The 21,695-nt window shown below is 48.5% G+C and overlaps 1 long non-coding RNA gene across 5 annotated transcripts in view; it reads right to left on the reverse strand.

Moving 5' to 3' along the window:
• LOC131494381 (uncharacterized) overlaps positions 1 to 21,269 on the reverse strand; it is a 34,646-nt gene extending 13,377 nt beyond the window's left edge. For 2 of the 5 annotated variants that reach the window (XR_009253359.1, XR_009253357.1), the window contains exons 1-5: positions 10,580 to 13,918; positions 10,197 to 10,273; positions 6,469 to 6,566; positions 3,596 to 3,821; positions 2,433 to 2,722 (exon numbers count right to left, since the gene is read on the reverse strand). This is a non-coding gene — a long non-coding RNA (uncharacterized LOC131494381). Of the gene's footprint in view, positions 1 to 2,432; positions 2,723 to 3,595; positions 3,822 to 6,468; positions 6,567 to 10,196; positions 10,274 to 10,579; positions 13,919 to 20,424 lie in introns of those variants that run through there. The other 3 variants (XR_009253358.1, XR_009253360.1, XR_009253361.1) reach the window with 3 other exon arrangements.
• Positions 21,270 to 21,695: the final 426 nt, after the last annotated feature.

Below are 21,695 nucleotides of genomic sequence, written 5' to 3' on the forward strand. Positions count from 1 at the left end.
TGGCTTATAATAGAGTTAAGTACAAAATGACACAGCAAGAAAGAGAGGAGACCACATAAATGCCCCTGCCAAACTTGGAAGACTTCTACAGAGCAGGTGACTTTGAACCTGAACTTGAAAGAGGACTCCGGGGGTGTCTGGATGGCTCAGACGGTTAAGCGTCTGACTCTTGGTTTTGGCTCAGGTCGTGATCGCACAGTTCGTGAGTTGGAGCCCCGTGTCGGGCTCTGCACTGACGGTGTGGAGCCTGCTTGGGATTCTCCGTCTCCCCCTCCTGCACTCGCTCTCAAAATAAATAAATAAACTTAAAAAAGAAAACAAAAAAGAAAGAAAGAGGATTTCAGACTATTGGGGAGAAAAGAGCACGTGCAGAGGCAAAAAGGAGAGAACTCATGGATCTATCTGGGGAGCGGAACAGAACTTGTCCCCTACCCTACACTGTCGAGTCATATTTTGCCCATGGTGCCCAGCTGTTGGGAGGGTCACTGACCAACTGACCCCTTGGTGAAGCCATCAAGGAGGACAAGTGCACCTGGGGTGGGGGTGGGGGGGTGGGAGGGCACCAGGAGGTGCATCTGAGTGGTCTCAAAGGTGCCCTCTGACTCTTAAGAGTAACACGACCCCAAGGCCTGTCTCTCAGAGGAAGGCACCAAAAGGCAGAGCCAGAAACAGCCACATTCCTGACCCTAATACGGGGATTTCCTAACAAAAGGGCTAACTATAACCACTGTGTAGTTTTCAAAACCTCTTCTCAAACATGATCTCATTTGATCCTCCAACAGCCTGCTAGATCTGTTCTGAAGTTCAGTAACACCATTTATTATTTATTGGATCAACATTTATGGAGCACCAGCCTGACCGGGGCAATGCAAATGGGAACCGCACAGCTTCTGGCTCCAAAGCGGCCACATGCAAAGAGACACGACAGCACAGAGTAAAAGGTGTGACCCCACCCAGCATGGAGGGAAGAGAGTTAGCCGAGGGCCCGCGAGAGCAGAGAATCCTGAGTCAGCCAGTCCTGGGCCCAAATTCTCGCCCTGCACCCACTTGCTTGTAAGACCTTGGGCAATGAAATAAGATCATTAAAAAGAAATTAAATGAAATAATACATGTGTACCCGTTAGGTTATAGTCTAGCCACTAAAACAATGACTCTTATGTAAACAATCGCTTTAACAAGATGGAAATTGATTTCTCTTTCACATCAACATCCAGCCAGAGACTGTGGCTCTGCTCCAGGAAGTCACCTGTCCCAGGCTCTTTCCACCTGGTTACTCTGCCAGTCGTAGGGGTTGACCTCATGCACCTGGTCCAATACAGCTCCTCATCACAAGTGATGCTGTGTTTCGATGCAGTTTGATACGGAGCTAAAACGGGGTCGCCAGGACCTGGTCCTTTCGGTGTGGCTTCTCCCCTCTCCTCTAGATGAGGGCTGTGCTCTCCTATCCGGGTGGTAGGGGGTTTGTGTGGCTCCAGACTTCATGGGCTGAGAGCTTTATGTCCACTGTGCCCCTTCTAGGAGCTGAATGTAAGTCTTGGACCTGACTCTCAGCAACCCGCACCAATCCTATTGGCCAAGGGTGTGGGAGAAGTTGGTGAGCCAAGGCGAATTAGGGCCCCCTCACAACAGCGTGGCTGAGAATGGGGGAGAGATGAGCCCACACACAAAACTCACCTTACCGCTTTACCAGGAGAAGGATGGATGGATGCAAGGTGGTGGGGAAAAAAAATCCCTCACTCCTTCCTTCAATCAGTTATATGTACTTCTAGGGTATATAATCCATAGCAGTGGTCTTTGAACTCTACCCCAAAGGCCACAGTTTTGATTATGCCCCTAACAGGTGCATTTATTTTTTGTAAGTATACACCCGTGCAGGTGGCACCCCACTGTCCATGCTTCCTTCGATAGCATTCCCCGATAGGCACGTTTAGCATTCCCTAATAGATGACGTTTCGTAGGATCCTTTGCAGCTCGCAAAGTCATGTGCCAAAATGCTAGGTAAATGCTAAATGCGGACAGTACAGTTTCCAGGAAGTGTCCTCATGGGAGGCACATGTGATTCTTCCTTTCTTTCTCCTTGCCACCTAGAACGTGAACAGGACAGCTTGGCCATGAGCAACAGCCTTGGATAGTGAAGTGGCAGCTGCCTGTTGAGAATGTTGGAGCAACCAGGAAAGACAGCTCACCAGCCGAGCGGCCTGCTTCCGGGGTCCATTTACCTGAGGGGCAAATTAACTTGTCTCCTGCTGAAGCTCCTGTCGTTTTGGCTATGCTCTTCTTTCTTAATCTCAGCCCAAACTGATCCTACTGGACACAATTATGTACGTTATGATACATGTACCAAAGCAGATTCAAAAAAAAAAAAGTTCTGCATTTTGTACCCCTTTGGATAGAGTCTCACACCCCTTTGGGCTGCATCCCTGCCCCCTTACTTTTGGTCTCCTCAGTCTTTGCCCTGCGGTGCTCCGTAAGGTTAGTGACGTGCGGGAAGCTGTCTGCTTCTTCTCCCGGAATACACTTTGCTCTTTGAGGCAGGGGTCCCGAAGCGAGTCCTCGGAACCAACCTAGCACAGTTGGGCCAGCATCCCTCCCAGGCCTTGCCTTTTGCTGCCTGCTGACTCTTCCGGGTCTGTTTCCATCATCTAGACTTTGTTTTTGCCTCGGGGAAAGAAAGCACGCCAGCCAGTATGGTGGAATTGACAAGATGCGATGTAACCCGAACCTAAAGAAGTAGGCAACTGTGACCGTCAGGGAAAGAAAGACGTGCGCTCGCAGCCCGTGCTGTTGCTAAGGTGCACCCACTCACTGACCAACTTCTCAGAGCACGGGCTCGCGCTAACTTGCTAACGTGGCCTGGTTCTGTGGGGAAGGAGGGGGTGGGGGGAGGAGGCAGAGAGCTTTGTTTTTGGAGAGCTTCCTCCAGGCCCCAGACCTCCTCTGCCCCGGAAGGCAATGGCCAGGCGCCAGGACTGCCCCGCCACGGCAGAGACTGGCGGAATACACCCACTTCCATGACTCCATGTCTGAGGCTCTGCGGACCCCCTTCACGGCCGTGGCTGGGAAAGCAGACCCTGCCTGCTCCCTGCCACCACCCCCTGGAGGCATCGGTGTCCTGATTGTATCACGGCTTCGAAATTCCCTGACTCATGCCATCCTCAGATTTTTTTAAAAAGAGCTTATTCAAGGGGTGTAGGCTGCATGCTCCACCCGTTCCCACTCAACACAGCTATTTAATTACAGCACCCGTGTGTGTGTGTGTGTGTGTGTGTGTGAGTGAGGAGTCAGGGAAAGGAGGTGTTGGGGAGGGGCAGAGGGGCTCCTGGACCAGAGGGAGAAGCCCTTGAAGGAGGCTTGTGCTGATCCCATTATGAAAGGGAAATAGTGCTGCTGAAAGAAAGGCTGGCCCTTCACCCCAGAGCTGGGCAGGTCAGAAATGAGGAAGACTTCTGGGGCCATGCGGGTCGGCTAAGAAAAAGCCACCGATGTGGGGGAGGGATGCTCCTCCCCCGCCCCCGGATCCTCGGCTCCCACTGTTCTCCTACACCGCTAGGTAGCCAGGCTGCCACGTGACTTGCTAGTAACCATGGCAACGAACCCGGTTCCTCCGTGGAGCGTGTGGAGAGAAATCCCACAGAAAGATGACGGGGGTGCGGGACGTCGTGTGGTACCCAAGGGCAGGGGAAGCCAGCTCCGTCGCGGCCGGGGCAATTGTTGCCGTGGTTGTCGTGGAGGGAATAGCAGGGGCTTGTTCTCTTCTGAGCTCGAGACGCTGGCCGTTTTCTCCTTCTGACACTTGCCTCCCTGATCTTGGAACGCGGTTTCTGGAGATGAAAGACAAAAATAGCTCTCTCTGAAGGAGAGGATGCTAATGCACGCCGTGCTTTCAGACATGGGCTTCTCGCTGTCAGGCGTCCACCTCCAGTACGCGGAGCCTTGGGCCAGGTTCCTCTCGCTGTCCCTGACCACAGCGACAGCCCCGGGGAAGCCGACACGCTGCCGGCAGCCAGAAGCCCCGAGAGGCGGTCTGGGTCCTAGAAGACCGCAGGGCGGTGCGCGGAGGACAGGCCAACCCGACCGCGGGCCCTCGCCACTCCCCGGCTCGCAGGCACAGCTGGAGGAAGTGGCTCACATATTCCTTGTTGCCAACAAGGACATAATGACAGTTTGGGGAAACACATATTGTTAAGCGATCCGGCCTCCCACAGCCAACGTGGGAGCGCAGGGCGGCCCCTTCTGGGGGGCGAAGACCTGCCTCCGCGGAGGCCGGCTGGCAGGTGCTGCCTCTTTAGTGGGATGCCCCTGACTCAGCCAATTACTGCCTGTGTGACCTTGAACAAGTCACTTAGTCTCCTTGGGTGCTAGTTGCTCTCTCCATCTTTAAAAGAGGCACGGTAGGGGCGCCTGGGTGGTGCAGTCGGTTGCGTCCGACTTCAGCTCAGGTCGCGATCTCGCGGTCCGTGAGTTCGAGCCCCGCGTCGGGCTCTGGGCTGATGGCTCGGAGCCTGGAGCCTGTTTCCGATTCTGTGTCTCCCTCTCTCTCTGCCCCTCCCCCGTTCATGCTCTGTCTCTCTCTGTCCCAAAAATAAATAAACGTTAAAAAAATAAATAAATAAATAAAGAGGCACGGTAATATTTGCGTGGCCAGGCCCACTGGGTTTGTGTAACAGTCATGCTTGAAAATTCCCTACCAGATATCATCATCCTTTTCCTTAGTTGTAGAAGTATTCATTCTTAAAGGGTTCTGAAAGTTGGAATGAGTCAGCAATTAGGTCGAAAGTTACGGTAGTGCAAAGCTACAGAAATGACCGTGATGGGGTTTGTAGATAACATTTAATGAGTGCAAAGCAAATTGCCTGTTGCATTTAAATCCTAACAACACCCCTACTGGTATGACGGTTTCTGTTTCACAAATGAGGCCCAAATTCACATAGCTGGTGGTAGAGTCAGGATTCAAGTCCTGGGGAGTCTGATTCCCAAGCCAGGATCTTAACTGCCGCAGGGGCCTGTGCTGGGGTGGGTCCACTGATGCATTCTCCATGCTCCTGGAGTTGAGTTACCAGGTGGTTTCCTGGGGGTTCACAGAACAGCATGGGGGCGGTGTGTGTATGCATGTGGGTGTGTTCACAAAGCAGCCTGGGTGTGTGTGTGCATGTGTATATTCATAGAGTAGCATGGGGTGTGTGTGTGCGTGTTCACAGAGCAGTATGGGGTGTGTGTGTGTGTGTGTGTGTGTGGTATGTGTATGTGTTTATAAAGACTGGACTGCCTTCCTTCCTCATCTGGGAGTTCCCCATTTGTCCCATGCTGACATGACTACCTCTTAGGGTCCTCGTGGAAGCTTCCAGAACAGCCCAGAGTGCTGCCGTCTGCCCTAGTCTCAATGGAAGCACAATTAGTGGGCATGGGAGGCCAGACAAATGGAGTCACGTGCCGCTGTCTCAGAGACAGAGGAGCAGAGTGGGCAGGTTAAAAGCTAGACAGCAGGGGTTGCCTCACCTAGTGCTGGCTAACCTAGTTACAATGGTCACTCCTGACTCTTCTCATCCTACCCGTGGCCTGGAAAGCCCACCCCTCCTACTGGCCGGGGTGCATTTGGCACCGGAGATCACCCCCCACCCCCCGCCACCACCCACTTTGCAGGCAGAAGCAGAGGCCAGGGTATTGATGGTCCTGGCTCCCCCCCTCCTGGGATGCTGTGGGTTGGCTGCTCCTCTTATTTTGGGGGGTAATAAGGACTCTGCCGCCGCCAGCCCTGGGGTACTTACCCTATTCCCTGCCGACTCCTTAAACCCTGCTCACCCTTTTACAAAATTCCTTTCATTAAACTCTTCTCAGTTCCCCAGCTTGAGAACACTAACCTGTCCCTTCTGGGAGCCTGCCTGATACAGCGGGAGGAGGGTACCTCCCACCCACAACTGTTAGGGGTATTAAAAGGGCCAGTACGCGTCAGTGAGCCAGCATGTGCTCCAAGCCAGTCAGCAGGTGAAGGGGTGTCAGTGCCCCTCCCCAGGGCATTTGCAGTCACCCTGCCCAGGGCTACAGCGTGGCTCGCAAAAGCCCGGACTGTGGCGCGGGCCTGGGTGGGGTGACTCTCCTTCCCCAAGCCTTGGCTGCTTTGCGACAGGAAACCGTGCCCACTAAAGAAATTGAAGATGGTGGGGTTTTTTTGTTTTTTTTAAATGGGAAAAGGAAACAAAACGTTAAGTTCATTGAAGGCACAAATGCAGGGTCAGATAAGCACAGATAATGATTACTCATTTATCCTAAAAATATTGATTGAGCACCTGCCACCTGCAAAAGATTTAGCAATTAATAATATAGGCCTGGCCTCATTTTCTCATACAGCTTGCACTCCAGTAGAGAAAACGCACTGTGAAGCAGAGGGCACTAAGCATTCTTTTCTCTTCTACTGGTGAGGGAAAAGGGGCTTTTGGCGGTGAGGAAAGTGACTTTTAATTGAGTACTTACCACGTGCCAGGCACCATGCAAGGCGTTCCATTTATATCATCTCACTTAATCGCACAACACGGGAGAGGTCGACCTATCTCCTTTTTGCAGTGAGGAAGCTGAAACCCCGAAGATGTTACATGATTTACCAAAGTCAGTGACCATTCAAAAAAAAAAAAAAAAAAAAAAAAAAACACCCCACCGTTTATTAAGCACCTACTGTATGCCTTGTCTCATCCCTGCTTTTCAAGAATGTGTAGATAGTAGGAGAGATAGGCATCTGAACAGATACTCCTCAAACAGTGGGTTGTGTGTGGTGATCATAGAGATATGCTCAGGGCATTATGGACGCGCTCAGGAGGGATCCTCAACCCCTCACGAAATGTCAGGAAAGGCTTAGGGAGGGCAGCCTTGAGGACGTGAAGCCTCATTCGATTTTTAAAGATAAACTGGTAACAGCCAGGTTAGGGTACGGTGGTAGGGGGAGAAGAAAGCCACGCAGGAAGAGGGAGTGCCAGAAGCAAAAACAGACAGACAGACAAACAGACAAAAACCAGGTTGCAGCGAAGGGGTTGTGGGTAGGGGCCAGGTCCCCACAGAATTTTATTTGGTAACAAGAAATGTGGGCTGCCAGTCCCATAGCTCACCCTCTAGGTTAAGGAGCTCAAACAGGGGAGTCACGTGGCTAGCTCTGGATTTAGATAGATCACTCTGGCTATCACGTGGAGGACAAACTTGAGGTGGACAAGAGAGGGAGCAGAGACTTTTTAGGAGGCCACCAGTAGTCATCAAGCCAAGAGATCATAAGACTCCAAAGGAGGTCAGAGGTCCAAGGGATGGAGAAGGCCATTGGTTGGAGAACTACTTTAAAAATCTCAGAATGTAATGACTGACTGGTGTTGAGATACCTGAGTTGGGGGAAGGGGAAGAGAGGGAGAGAGGGAGGGAAAGACAGAGAGACTCCCTTCTGGTCCAGAAGAAAAACAAACTTGGAAGGCTTGGTGGCTGCTGTCTTGTCTGAGACCTTTTGCGTCTCTCATTCCACTTTATTTTGATTACAGACCCCAAGCAGTGGGGCCATGATCTGAGCTGGGTGTGTCAAATTTGCTCCCGGGAACTTGAATCTGGGCAGTGGCCTTGTTCAGGCTACCAGACGCCGGGCTGTCCAGTGATTCCCTTGATTCTAGGAACCATCTTGCAATCCTTCCAATTAGTCTCTTCCGTGCACCGGCAAGTCAGGGTCAGTCCCTGTTGCTTGCAGCCAAAGAGCCCTGATGGGGAGATGAATTCAGCCCTGGACCTGGCAGATCTCAGGCCCAAGCGACACCCATGTGAGGACCAGCACCTCCAGGAAATAGAAGTCAGAGGGGAAACTTCTGGGCTGGAGTTATCGGCATGTAGGTCATGGAAATCATGGCTGACACTAAGAAATAATCAGTGCAGAGAGGGTGTGGGGGAGAGAAGACCGGTGGGCGGAGGGCGACGTCCCGGACAACAAGCAAAGGCTGCGAGGAGGAAGAAACAAGAACTTGAATGTTCAGAGAGAGACCAGGAGAACTAGGAGAGGCTTGATTTCATAGAAACCAAGGGAAGAAAAGTTTGAAGAATGAACAATTGAAGATTTCACGTACAGCCAAGGGGCCAAGGGCACTGGCCTTTGAACTTGACAAGAAGTTTGTTGATGACCCATGGGGTAGGATCCCTAGAGGGAGAGATGGGAGGAATAAGCCAGGCTGCCTGCGGAGAAGTGAGGAAGAGGAGGTCAATGGCTCTGGGAGTCTTATGGGAGGTTAGTTATGAGAAAGGAGAGGGTGGTGGGTGGGGGCAAGGTCAGAGCAGGGTTTATGTCAGTGGCTCTGGTGCTCCTTTGAGTCAAAACCTGCTCCCCTGTGCCTGAGAGAAAGGGGCTTTGGCTGGCGGAAGTGATCCCAGCAGAGCATTCTTTGCAGGGGTGGTTTTGCCTGAGGATCTGTGCATCCTTGGGGCAGAAGAGCATTTGGAAAACTGACAAAGTCCATAGCTGGTAGGTACCTTGTGCCGACTTCCTGCCTGCCTTTGTTCTGAGACAGGCAAAACAGCAACTAAAGGAAGAAAGAGAGGCAAAAAAAGAGGAAACTCTCTGTTGGGTCTTTTGGATTCCATCTAAAAATCTCCCTGCCCACCGCCCCCAAATTTAGGGGGTGAGGAGAATGCTCAAACCATGTCTGAGAAATTAGTATTAGAATGACACTAACTACCCTCGTGTTAGTTGATGAGTGTGTTCCTACAAGGAAGGCCTGGCTTGGCAGGTGCACTGTGCTAATGCTTCACATAGACTTTTTCTTTAGATATTTACTGGTAAAGGATGGCAATAGAATTGAGCCGATGACAAGATAATTTTTTTCAAAAATCATTTAAAAGAATTCTTGAAATTATAAAATTTGTATATGGTCATCGAAGAAGGTCTGGAAAATCCGCAAAGACCTAAAATAGCCAGGAGTCCCACCATAGTAATATTTTCTTCTAGTCTTTTATTTCTAGTAGCGGTCCAATATTGATAGCTGTTATGATGGCCGAGCCACTAATGTCCGTTGCAAGGCTGATCTCAGGAGCGACTGTAGGACAGACAGCAGGACCCTATCTATAGTGTGTGAGAGGACGAGGGAAAGATGAAAAATGCAGGGGGAAACAACCCATGGGCTGGTCAGATGTCTGTCATAGCACAGGTGTGCCTTGTGGTAAGAAACCTAATGCCCTGCTGCGAATTTCCATGTCGGGGTATCACTCTTATTTTAGTTGTGATGGCAGATTGGGTTATTGGTCCCTAGTCTTTGTTCCTCCCATCATGTGACCCTTCCAGCACCAGAAGAGTTGACTGATAGTTCCGTGCCCCATTGTCTTTGGACTTAGCCACATGACTTGCTTTGGCTAATAGAAATTAGTGGAAGTGATGTGAGCAGGGGTTTTAAATATGCCTTCATGGCTTGGCTTAGTCTCTTGCATTTCTGCCACCTGTCACAAGATGAAGTTGCCTGGATAGCCTCTCGGAATGAGGAGACACTTGGAACAGACCTGAATACAACTGGCAGCTTGGAGCCACACTTCGCTAGTTTCAGGCACCCAAGAGAGTCATAGCCCCCTGCACGCCCATAAGCAATAAGTAAATGTCTATCGTTGTAATGCACTGAGAGTATGGCATTGTTTGTTACACAGCATTTTAGTAGCAGACATCTGAAGGAAGCAACTACTATAATTGCTCAGATGTGAAGCTTCAGTAATATCTGACATCTGCATTTCCTTTATCCCCATAGTTATTTCTTCTCAAGTCCTCTTTAGCTCCTTTGAATTCTCTTCCATATCTGTTCCCTGACTCCCTTTCCACCGCCATCGTCCTTTAACACTTCCTACCTGGGTTCCTGCAATGGCTTCCTTAATGAACTTATTTCTTCCCCATCCAGGAGTGCAAGACTCCACTGCCTTACAAAACCCCTGCACCACAGGAAACCTCTGCTCAAAAGGCTGAGAAGGCTTCTCTTTATTTCAAAGTAGAAGCAGCCAGGCAACTCAGAGCTAAGTTTTAATAACCAGCCTCAACCTGGAGTTCTGATACAATTCTCTCCTCTGCTTTCCATAGCTCTCTTTTACAGCTGACCCTTGAAAAATGGGGGGTCAGGTGTGCTGATCGCCCTGTGCAATCAAAAATCCGTGTATAACTTTTGATTCCCTAAAAACGTAGCTACTAATAGCCTATTGTTGGCCAGAAGGCTTACCTGTGATAGAAACCGTCGACTAGCACCTATTTTCTATGTCACAAGTATTGTAAACCGTATTCTTACAATAAAGTAACCTTGAGAAAGGAAAATGTTATTAAGAAAATCATAAGGAAGAGAAAGCACATTTACAGTACTGCCCTGTATTTATTGAAAAAAATCCACATGCAAGGGGACCTGTGTAGTTCAAACCCCTGTTATTCCAGGTCAACTGTGATTTAGCCTCCTCATCCATTATTTAATGCAAAATAACAATAATAATAACGCTTACCCAACAGTTGTTGAATTGCTTACTATGATATCACTTAAGTGTTTTTCCTGTTGTACAGGTTAAGATTAGATTCAACCAAGAGTAATTAAGGTCCCCCAAAATAGTGGCTTACCTAAGATAGTTGTTTTTCTCTCCTGTAAAAGTACAGAAGTAGGTGGCCAACGACTGGTCTAGTGGCTCTGTTCATGATCTCTTCAGGGACACAGGCTCCATCCAGCTCACAGCTCCATTATCCTTAAGAGTATTGGCCTCAGGGGTGCCTGGGGGGGCTCAGTCAGTCGAACGTTCGACTCTTGACTTCAGCTCGGGTCTTGCTCTCATGGCTCGTGAGTTTGAGCCCCGTGTCAGGCTCTGTGCTCACAGAGCAGAGCCTGCTTGGGATTCTCTCTCTCTCTCCGCTCTCTCTACCCCTCCCCCACTGACACTCTCTCAAAATAAATAAATAAACTTAAAAAAAAAAAAAGACTCTTGGCCTCATTCTCGACATGGCAGGCAGAATGCTAGACATCACATCCACCATTCCAGGCAGCAGATTGGAAGAAGGACAAAAAAGAAAAAGGGCATAAAGAGTAGATACCAGCTGGCCTCTCCAGGTAGTGGCCACGTAACATCTGCTTATATCTCATTGGCCATACTTATAAGACCAGATAGAGCTGCAAAGGAGGCTGGAAAGTATAGTCTTTATTCTGGGAGGCCACATGTCTAGCTCAAAATTGGGAGTCATTACTATGGAAAAAGAAGAAAGAGGGGTATGCGGGGGCAACAGCCTCTGTCTCAGATATATTCCCTTGCCGAGTCCTCATGACAATCCTATGAGATGGATACTATTCTTATGCTCATTTTACAGAGGGGAAAACTGAGGCACAGAAAGGGTGACTACCTTGGCCAAGGCCACACAGCAAGGGTGAACTCAGGCGCCCTGCTTTCAGAACCTGTGCTCTTCACCCCCATGCCACCCAACTTCCCTGGGAGTGAATCCCCCCACTTGACTCATGTGCTCCCTCAGCTAAGCTCCCTTCTGTCCCCTGCACCTCCCTCCAGGGCCCAGGTTCAGGCTCTGCCTGCTCCTGTTCTTCCCGATCTCCTCCTGGAAACCCTCCCCCTGTGGCATCATCGTCCTGGCTGACAATGCCCAAGAGCGGAAAAACAGCCAATACAGCATCAGAATACATACTCCATCTAGGCAGTTCAGTATAGTAATTAAGAGCTTGGATTCTGGAATCCAGCAGAGTGAGGTTCGAATCCTATGTGACCTTGCTCAAGTCACTTGACCTTTCTGGTCCCTCTTCTTTAAAAAGGGAGGTAGAGAGAACCTGACACATAGGACGATCATGAGGGACAAATGAGATCATGCACCTAAGTCCCCAGGCCACCGCTTGGCACAAAGCAGGTGCTCAGTACAACGAGCAGTACAACGAAGCTGCTACGATTGCGCCGACATTATGCATGTCCTTGCCTTCCAGACGGGAATGCCTTAGACAGAGAGGGGAAGAAGGACCTTCGCTGGAGGCCCTTGCCAACTGTCTGCCTCTCCTCTCTTGGGGATCTGCAGGGGTTGCTTGCGTACTTCCATCTAGGGCTCCGACCCTTTAGACGTGGCCCTGACCAACCGTTAGGAGTGACAAGCTCTGATTTCCTTGATTTGGAATACAACGTGGCCACCCTAGGGAATCTGGTTAGTGGGGGAAATGCTACTACTGAACAGATGCGAAATACCCCTCGTGAACAGAACACAGGGCATCAAGGTATCTGCCAAAGGGAATGATTTTTATTGTTACACAAACATGTCCTATCAGAGCCCATATAAATCCAGAGAACAGGTGCATTTCCAGAACAGATTACCTACCTCTGGTGACCGAGGAAGGGGCAGGGGAAAACAGGCCACTTTATTTTAACATTCAGTAATGCTCTTACTGAACGTAAACAGAAATGAAAATCGGGACGGATGGAGAAAAAACACTTGCTCATGAACAAAACGCCTTCTCAGGAACAGAGCTTCTTGTGATGCTCTTTGTTTTACCCAGAAAGAACCGGGTTCTATTCGTCGGGCTTGGGAAGATGCAGCAAAGCCCGTGCCCGACCACGGCAAAGGCAGAGCTTTCTGGAGGCCCCCTCCCCCCCATTCTGAACCCCTCAGGAGGCCAGGCTCTGGTGCCCTCCAGCTCTGCCCTTCCCTGCCCCCAGCTGCCTGCCGGGAGGCACACATGTGGACGACCAAGCTGTTTTTCTCTCTTACTTCGTTCCTTCCAGTCCACTCTTTCTGCTCCCACCCGAATTTCCTCACGTCCAGGCTAGTATTGTCGTCTTCTGAACAGTTTCTAGGCTGCGAGTCTCCCGTACCTCTCCTCTCCGCCCCACCTCCAATCACACAGCCACCAGTCAGAAAGGCTGACCTTTTGTACCTCCTCCCTTTGAGTGTAAATTCTTCTTACCATTTTTCTTGACTGTTTTTTCAGAGGTGAAGAATTCTAGCTCTCCAGACAGTGCATTTCTTCTTTAAGTTTTCACTTCTTTTCTACTAAATCCAAATCTATGTCCCCGATTGCTTCCAGTCAGCTGAGAATTTGATCCACCAGCTCTCTCTTTCACAGTTTTTCTCCTCACATGGAATCCTTCTCTTTCTCCCTGTGGCAGACTGTTAATTACCTTCCCCGAATCTGTTTTCTCCTTCAAAAGTAATAGTTTTGGCTGGGCATGGGGCTACCCCGTGAAACACTACATTTCCCAGACTCCTTTTCCACTGGGGGTGGTCATGGGACTATGCACTGGCCAACACGACATGGATACAAGCAACATAAGCAACTTCCCAGTTATATCCTTAAAACGACTGAGTGGTTCATCTTGGCCTCTATCTCCCTGCCTTCTGGCTGGCAACGGGGAGGACTGGAGCGGTCACTTTGAACACACAAGTGGAAACCTCATATTGAGGGCAGAGCAGAGAGACTTGGATCACCTACCTTGACTGTTGAGGGAGAAATGAACTACCAGTGTAGTAAAGCTTCTGTCTGGTGGACCTCTTTGGTACAGCGGCTTAGCCTGCACTTAACATCCTCGTCCTCACTGACGACAGTCCTACTCATTCTGTAAGTCTTCATCCAGGCAGACACGTGACTTTCCACCCTTTGACTCTCAAAGCCCTTTGACCTACCCCCATTCTACCTTGGACTACACTGGTCTGTGGAGGAGTCCTCCTTGCTCTTTGCAGCTCAAAGAGGACAGGGGCCAAATCTTCATCATTGTTTTATATTACATGAAGACTAACACCCAGGCTCATGTGTGATGACTGAGTTAATAAATACGAGTAATTAAAATGAAGTAAATAAAATGAGTACTAAAATATAATAAATCACTAATAAATGAGTTGAATGAATGTATAGGTTATTGTTCATTGTCTCTATACACAATGACTTATAATAAAATGAGCAACTAGTCATATGTGTTTAAACAACCATATCCCGGGGGCACCCGGGTGGCTCAGTCGGTTGGGCGGCCGACTTCAGCTCAGGTCATGATCTCGCGGTCCGTGAGTTCGAGCCCCGCATCCGGCTCTGTGCTGACAGCTCAGAGCCTGGAGCCTGTTTCAGATTCTGTGTCTCCCTCTCTCTCTGACCCTCCCCTGTTCATGCTCTCTCTCTGTCTCAAAAATAAATAAATGTTAAAAAAAAATTTTTTTTAAATAAAAAAATAAAAAAAATAAACAACCATATCCCGAAACTGCTAGATAAGAGGTCATTGTCAAGCTAGAGAATGAGGTGCCATATACCCGTCTTTCTCCTGTTCAACATTACTATCAGTCACTTCAGTGGAATGGTCAGTATACCCATTGTACCTGTGGCTAACATAATGGGAAACCAATAAACTAGATAACAGAATCAAGAACAACAACAACAAAACATTTGTAAAGACAAGTACAATGGACGAAAATTAAACTAACAGATGAAGTTCTGAGTATCAGTTCAAAGGGTGGGCAAAAGGAAAGGACAAAAGAAGACTCAATTAAAGATTATATTTTTTAAAAGCTTAAGGATTTTATTTGACCAGAAGCCCAGTAGGAATCAAGGATATGATATGATGGCCAAAAAAATGTTAGTGCAATTTTGGGCTGAATAAATTCATTCGAGAACTGCTTATTCAGTGCCTATTCTGTGCCTGGTGTTGTGCGAGAGACAAGGGTGAAAAAGGTGTGGCCCCTGCCGGCAAGCTTACGGCACAAGGCAGACGGTGCTCAGTGCTATAAGAGCAAAGAGGTGGGAAGCTTGGCACGAGTGTGACCAAAAGCAAGTAGCTGAGTTTGGCTTGAGTGTGGGGAACAATAAGGCAAGGGGGGGTGGTTCGGCACCAACCTGTAGGGCGTCCATAATGCCAGGCTATGGAGATTGGCATTTATGTGAAAAGAGGGACAACTGAAGGATATTACGGGGGGGAAAAATCAGTGTTTTAGGAAGATTTCTTTGGAAGCAGTCTGGTGGGCAGATCAGAGGGGGGAGACCTAACAGCTGAGAACCAGAGGCATCTCTTTAGAGACTGTCTTGTTCAATATCTTCATTTTGTAAGTGAAGAAACTGGGGCCGAAGGTATAAATCATGTACCGAAAGCCACAGGGCTGGCAGAGGCACAGCAGAACTGGAATCCAGGACAGGCAGCTCCTCTGTCCACGGAGTGAGGACAGCAGCCATCAGACCTCATGAAGCTGTCGGAGTTTAGGAAAGCATTTCTGGAGAAATGTGGGGCAAGGAAGCTAGTTAAAGGACTATGTCCAGAGTCAAGGTAAAAAAAAATACTGAGTCATGGGAATAGAAAGAGGGTGAGCTGGGACAGAAAGTGCTTCGGTGCCGAGAGCTGGAAGGGGAGGAGGAGAAGCAAAGGCGACAGCATTTGGGGGGCTGGGAGACAAGGCGGACAGCGGTGGAACTGATGGACACTGGGAATGCAAGGATGACGAACAAGTTGGAGGAGTCCCACTTTGGGGAGGTCCCATTTACATAAAAGAGGCACCGACCAGGGGACTGTGTCACTGGAAAGCGTCCCGGAGAGGGTACTGAGGAAGCACCTGCAGGAAGAAGTGATGGAACAGCTCGGTCTGGAGAAACCTACACTGATGGCAAACAGTGGAGCTGAGACCCAGGGAGGGATACGATAGCTGGCTTCCCATGCCTGGAAGGCTTTCCCGGCCGTCTGTGACATTGCGTCCTAATTAGCAGGACACCAGTGCAAGGCAGCTGAGCAGGAAAAGGCGTGGAGAGGGCCTGGACCCAATCATCAGGAGTGAGGCAGAAGGAGCAAAGGTTTTGGAGCCACACAGACCTGGGAGCTCGGCTCACCTATGAGCTGTGTGATGTTGGGCAAATGGCTGGACCTCTCTGTGCCTCAGTTGCCCTGTGCCCAAAATAAAGAGGCTGCACTGGAAGACTTCAAAGATCTGGTCTAGATACAAAATTTCTTGGTGCTAAAAAGGTGGCTTACGTGCATGGAATAAACAGGCGGAAATTTTAGGGTTGTCTGGTTTGGATTGGGCTCCTGATGCTGTACCAACATCGGTGATGGAGGATGAACAGCCAGCCTGCTTCTGGTGCCCTCCGTGGTGGCGTGTAATGACAGAGCGGAGCTGACACGTTCACAAAAGCACTTTCCTCTGTGGGTAGGAGTGGGAAAGAGTCCCACTTAGCTGATATCACTAATTTTTAAAGAAAACCATATGAGCTAACAAGAACTACAAATGGATGTGGGAGCCATGAGTCAACCACTGAGTTTCAAATGCATTAATTTTACATTATAAATGACACGGGTTTAAAGTTTCTTCGATTTTATAAAACTTGTGATTTTTCTTTTTTTTTTTTTTAATTTTTTTTTCAACGCTTTTTTATTTATTTTTGGGACAGAGAGAGACAGAGCATGAATGGGGGAGGGGCAGAGAGAGAGGGAGACACAGAATCGGAAACAGGCTCCGAGCCATCAGCCCAGAGCCTGACGCGGGGCTCGAACTCACGGACCGCGAGATCGTGACCTGGCTGAAGTCGGACGCTTAACTGACTGCGCCACCCAGGCGCCCCGTGATTTTTCTTTAGAAACAAAAAAAAACTTATCCAGACACACATCAATATGTGTTAAAAAATACTAAACATTTACTTCCATCCGGAAGCATCCTTAAAACAATGATTGGACTCTTAGCTATGTTCATGAGAAAATCTGTTTTCGGACAGTCTTGTAAACTGATTAAGTATTTTCTGGGCAAACTACCTTCTTCCTACAAAAAAAAACCCCAGTTCTTGTTACCTTCATAGAATTTTTAAAATTCCCTTTCAGGCTGCTTTGTAAGGGATAATGCTGCTTACACAACATCCGGCATTTCTCCTAGAAATGAAATATTCCGAAGGCTTCTAGATAAGCAGTATTTATATGTAATCCTTACCTCTTAAATATCGAATTCTTAAACAGCAGAAGTGAGAGAGACTGTTTTCCTTTACTGTGGTAGATTCAGAGTGACTTTACAAATTGTCAGGTAGAGAACAAAAATATAAGAGCTGGAGATTACATAAGAAAGGTCCGCGCTTGTCGTCCACACCTCCAGGCAAAACAAGACCCAGAGGCAGAAAAGAATTTTCAAAGCCTACCTTAGAGGACGGTGGAAAATAATCCCATCAAATCAAAGTTTAGGGCAGTGTTGGACTGTGGCAGGAAGAAAAGAACATTGTTAAAAATAGATACTCATTCTCTTTTGGCCACGGACAGTTCTTGAACATCTTACATTAGCAACACAGATTGGAGCCAGTTTTAGCTCATCCTGTCACTTAACCATTCCTAGCTCGGTTTTTTTCCTCACCAAAGTGGGGGTGATATTACTTATTTACTACCAGGGTGAGCCTGAGGCCGGCGCGAGACCACACACACGTGAGACGCCGTGTAAACCACAAGGCACTTCAAATACCGGGCTTCGCTGTCATCGGCGGAGACGGCCTGCCTCTGGGTGATGCTCACACCGGGGAAGGACTAGTGGCTGTTGTCTAATAACACGCGCTGTCGGTTTCCAAACTGCAAGTGGCATTCAGGGTGACATAGCATTATTAACGGGGAAAAAAATCTGCTCGGCGCAGACCTCCCACTTACACTAATTAAAGCTCCACACAGGTAGAAGAATGCTTGGCTTGAGATCCACCCTGCGGGCCTAAAGGACAGAATCGTCTCCAGCATTTTTTTGGTTTTGTGTTTGTGATAGCAGCATTCTCTTTGTTTCAAGAAGAAGAGTGGGGGAGGGAACATATGTGGGTTTGCTCAAATGCTCGAGAAAACTGTGCTACGCGGCTGGAGGGATAAAAGGCGGGGGGGGGAAGCACTAAGGAAAGAACGCGCTAAATCTAAAGGTGTAAGCGAAGCACTCGAGAACTGACTGAAAATGCTCTGGTGCCAGGTGAGGCATAGAATGACGAGAAAGTGGACTGTTCGCGTGTTGCAGAGGTGCGTGTGGAAAACGGGTTTCTCCTTGTAATGAGCTTTGTGGCTGGGAGAATCTTCCTCCAGTTTCTGACCATTAGTTCCGGCCCAGAATCTCGTCCGTGGTTCTTGGGATGAGCTAATGAGGCTGTGGGCTGGCTCTGATTGGGGGCGGCTCAGTAGCTCTGCTCTCCTTCACAGCCACCTTACACCTCACACCCTGGGGCCCAGGTCCCCAGGAGGGCAGCCCCCAAGGTCGCAGAGGGGTGTTCCCTGTAAAGGAAAGCCAGGGAGAGCACAAGCCTTTTTCATGGTCACTTGAGTACTTTAAGCCAGATGTCACTCTTTGGATGAGGTGAGGATGCCTCCCTCCCTGAGCCACCCCCCGCCCCTTCTTAAATGTTATATTTTCCAGGAATATGCTAGAGAGACTACTTGTGCTCCAATGTCTGTTCTCTTCCTCTCTTAATAGAATATCAGTTTTTACTGGTTGCCCCAAATAAAGACATTTCCCAGCCTTCCTTGTGGCTTGTGTGTGTGTGTGTGTGTGTGTGTTTAACAGGAGATTCTTTGAGAAGCAAACATCTCCAAAATGCAGTCTTCTGCTAAGTCTGCAGAATATGCTTGGAGCCCGTGTGGTTTGTTAGGAGATGAACTTGTGCAAAGAGTGTGGATACACACTGCGTGACAGCAGGCTGGGCCTCGGACATCCGCAAGGGAGTGAAATCAGGGCAGCTCTTGCTAAGACGGTTCTCTATTATCTGCGTAAGAACTAAGAACGGAGTGCAAGTGAGTCACCAAAGTTAAAGGCGAGAAACAACAGCTGAGATTGGACCAAGAGACCAATAAGCCACAGTCTGTTACATATTATTGCACAGTGTTACAGGGGGGGAGGGGGAGGTTTTAGACGGGTTTAATGTGGAAGAATATGAATTGGGCTATTCCAACCCGGTCCCCAAATATATGTGTTTGTGTGTGGGTATGCGTGGCCAAGATACATAACTCTATTTTGTACAGGTACCTATATGGTGCTCTTTTTTAACCATATTTGTTTCATTCTTTCTAATTCTGAGAATATATACGTGTATCTTCCTCGGTTAGAGTATAACATCACTTGGGACAAAATCCCTTCCATTAAATTCACTTTCATAATAAGAAGGTTCACAACTATAGCTTTCAAAGAATCTTAGTATTAGAAACAGGACTAGAGGGGCGCCTGGGTGGCTCAGTCTGTTGGGCGGCCGACTTCGGCTCAGGTCATGATCTCGCGGTCCGTGAGTTCGAGCCCCACGTCGGGCTCTGTGCTGACGGCTCAGAGCCTGGAGCCTGTTTCAGATTCTGTGTCTCCCTCTCTCTCTGACCTTCCCCCATTCATGCTCTGTCTCTCTCTGTCTCAAAAATAAATAAACGTTAAAAAAAAAAGAAAGAAAGAAACAGGACTAGAGGTCCCTTTGGATGTGTTCAAGCAGGCTGTAAATTCACATAAACTGAGTAATAACTCGGTCCACGTCTCTCCCCCATGGCATGTGAGGTTATTTTGTGCGATCTTGTCAGATGTGGGGACAACCTCCATCGCCAGCACTCCCTGACCTACCCAAACAGGAACGGTCTGCTCTTCCTTACTGATTCTTTAAAGTCACACAACTTTTTAATTAAGCATGCTATAACGTTTCCAGGAAACAGATGCGGACTTACTGGCTTGTACTGTCCATGAGTCACCTTTGGGACAATTGGGCTGATGTTTCTGTGACTCCTGTCTTTTGACGTTCTCATTTCCCATGCCCTGTAAGAACCCATGGCTACTCAGTTTTATCTGCAAATCTTTTCAGCGCCCTGAAAGCAAGTTTTTGGGGCCAAGAGACACAAATCTATTTTGTGCAGCACCTCTATAGATAGAGTGTTCTCTTTTAACCAGATTTGTTTCATCCTTTCTAATTCAGAGAGGTATCTTTGATGGAGAGGAACCGGAAAGGAGTTATTTGTTGACTTAAAGGTATCACGAAGAATAGAGTCCTTCTAACGTTTAAACAGGGACGGTTCTCCACCCTGGCTGTACATCAGAACCACTTTGAAAGATAAAGGCAAAAAACAAAACAGAAAAAAAGAAAAAAAAAAAAGCCTGGAACCCACCCCAGACATCCTGACTTAATTGATCTGGGCTGGGGGCCTGGACATCTGTATTTTTCTAACGTGTAGAATTGAAAATCACTGCAAATCGAACCATTAGAAAAGTTATGACTTTTTTTAAGGCTCTATTCCATAGGAAATCTTGTCTGTTGTCGCTTCAGCTGCAGTGAAGCTGTGGCAGATAAAAAGAGACCTTCAGGCTGTAAGCCCACATACCCATGGGGGCCCTGAGCATCAGGGGTGGGGGCAGACTACTTAGCTTGGTGATTCTGAAACTCTATTTTTGGATAGAATCATCTGAGGACCATGTCTGAAATACAGATTCCTGGGGGGTGGAGCTCCATTCTGAAGTGGTTGAGGACAGAAGGAAGGCGGGGGTGGTCAGGAATCTGCATTTATTACCTGCAGGCCAAGCGATGCTGACGCTCCCGTCCACAGCCTTAGCCAGTGGCACATGCGTGGGACACCGTTCAGTATATACACAGCAGAACTTCTCAGTGTTAGTCGTGACCCTGATGGACTGGGGATGGCTTAGAGTTCAGCAGATCCAAAGGGAAAAGCCTGATCCTGGACCACAGAAACAGATGCTGACAAAGCCATGTTTTCTGGAAGGTCCCCATCATTTCTGGGTTGATTCTTTACCAATCCCTCCCCAGCCGTGTCCTGCAATTTTTTGGTCAGCTGTTGTCTTTACACCATGCCCCTCCTTTCTTAACCTTTGCCCTCTAAACACAATTTTTTTTTTAATATAATTTATTGTCAAATTGGTTTCCATACATCTAAACACAATTTCTAAGTGCTGACTAGCCCCAGTTGGAAAAGCCTCAGCTTCAGGAGCCCTCCGGGTACCTCCCACCCAGGAGAGCACTCTGTCACTGTCCCGGGGCCTCTGAGGTACCCGAGTGCCTTCTTTCATGTGACTAAACTGCCTTTCTGAGGGCTCTCTCTCTCTTATACCATGGCCCCTTTTCCTTTCTGGCCATGAAGTCCTACCCAGGGGTCTCTAAACTTACCACAGTGTGCACCCCATCCAAGCAAAGCCTCCTACACCCCAGAGCTGAGCCCCATCCTGCCCTAGAGCCACGCTCTCTGCTTACCCAGGCTCTCCCTACTAGAATCTGGGCACGGTGTTTGCTCTTTTTCCCACACCCCTTTTCCACTGTTAGTCTCAATACCTTTTCTATATGAAACTGTGAACTTGCAACCATACATGTTTCCTTTTAGGAGAAAAGTCTATCTAAATAGGCTGTCATGGGGCGCCTGGGTGGCGCAGTCGGTTAAGCGTCCGACTTCAGCCAGGTCACGATCTCGCGGTCCGTGAGTTCGAGCCCCGCGTCAGGCTCTGGGCTGATGGCTCGGAGCCTGGAGCCTGTTTCCAATTCTGTGTCTCCTTCTCTCTCTGCCCCTCCCCCGTTCATGCTCTGTCTCTCTCTGTCCCCCCAAAAAAACTAAATAAAAAACGTTGAAAAAAAAAATTAAAAAAAAAAAAAATAAATAAATAGGCTGTCATTTTTCATTCTTCATCTCAGCGATGAAATCATCAACACGTCACAAGTTTGCCAAACGCGTGCTTTTAGTAGACCATTCTGGTAAAGGATCAGAGAACTGAGCTACATGCTTAACTACATCTTGCCTCTTTCTCGAATCAGGATTCGGAGACCATGGCCTACAGA

Source organism: Neofelis nebulosa, chromosome 14, assembly GCF_028018385.1.
Source record: "Neofelis nebulosa isolate mNeoNeb1 chromosome 14, mNeoNeb1.pri, whole genome shotgun sequence".
Lineage (NCBI taxonomy): Eukaryota > Metazoa > Chordata > Mammalia > Carnivora > Felidae > Neofelis > Neofelis nebulosa.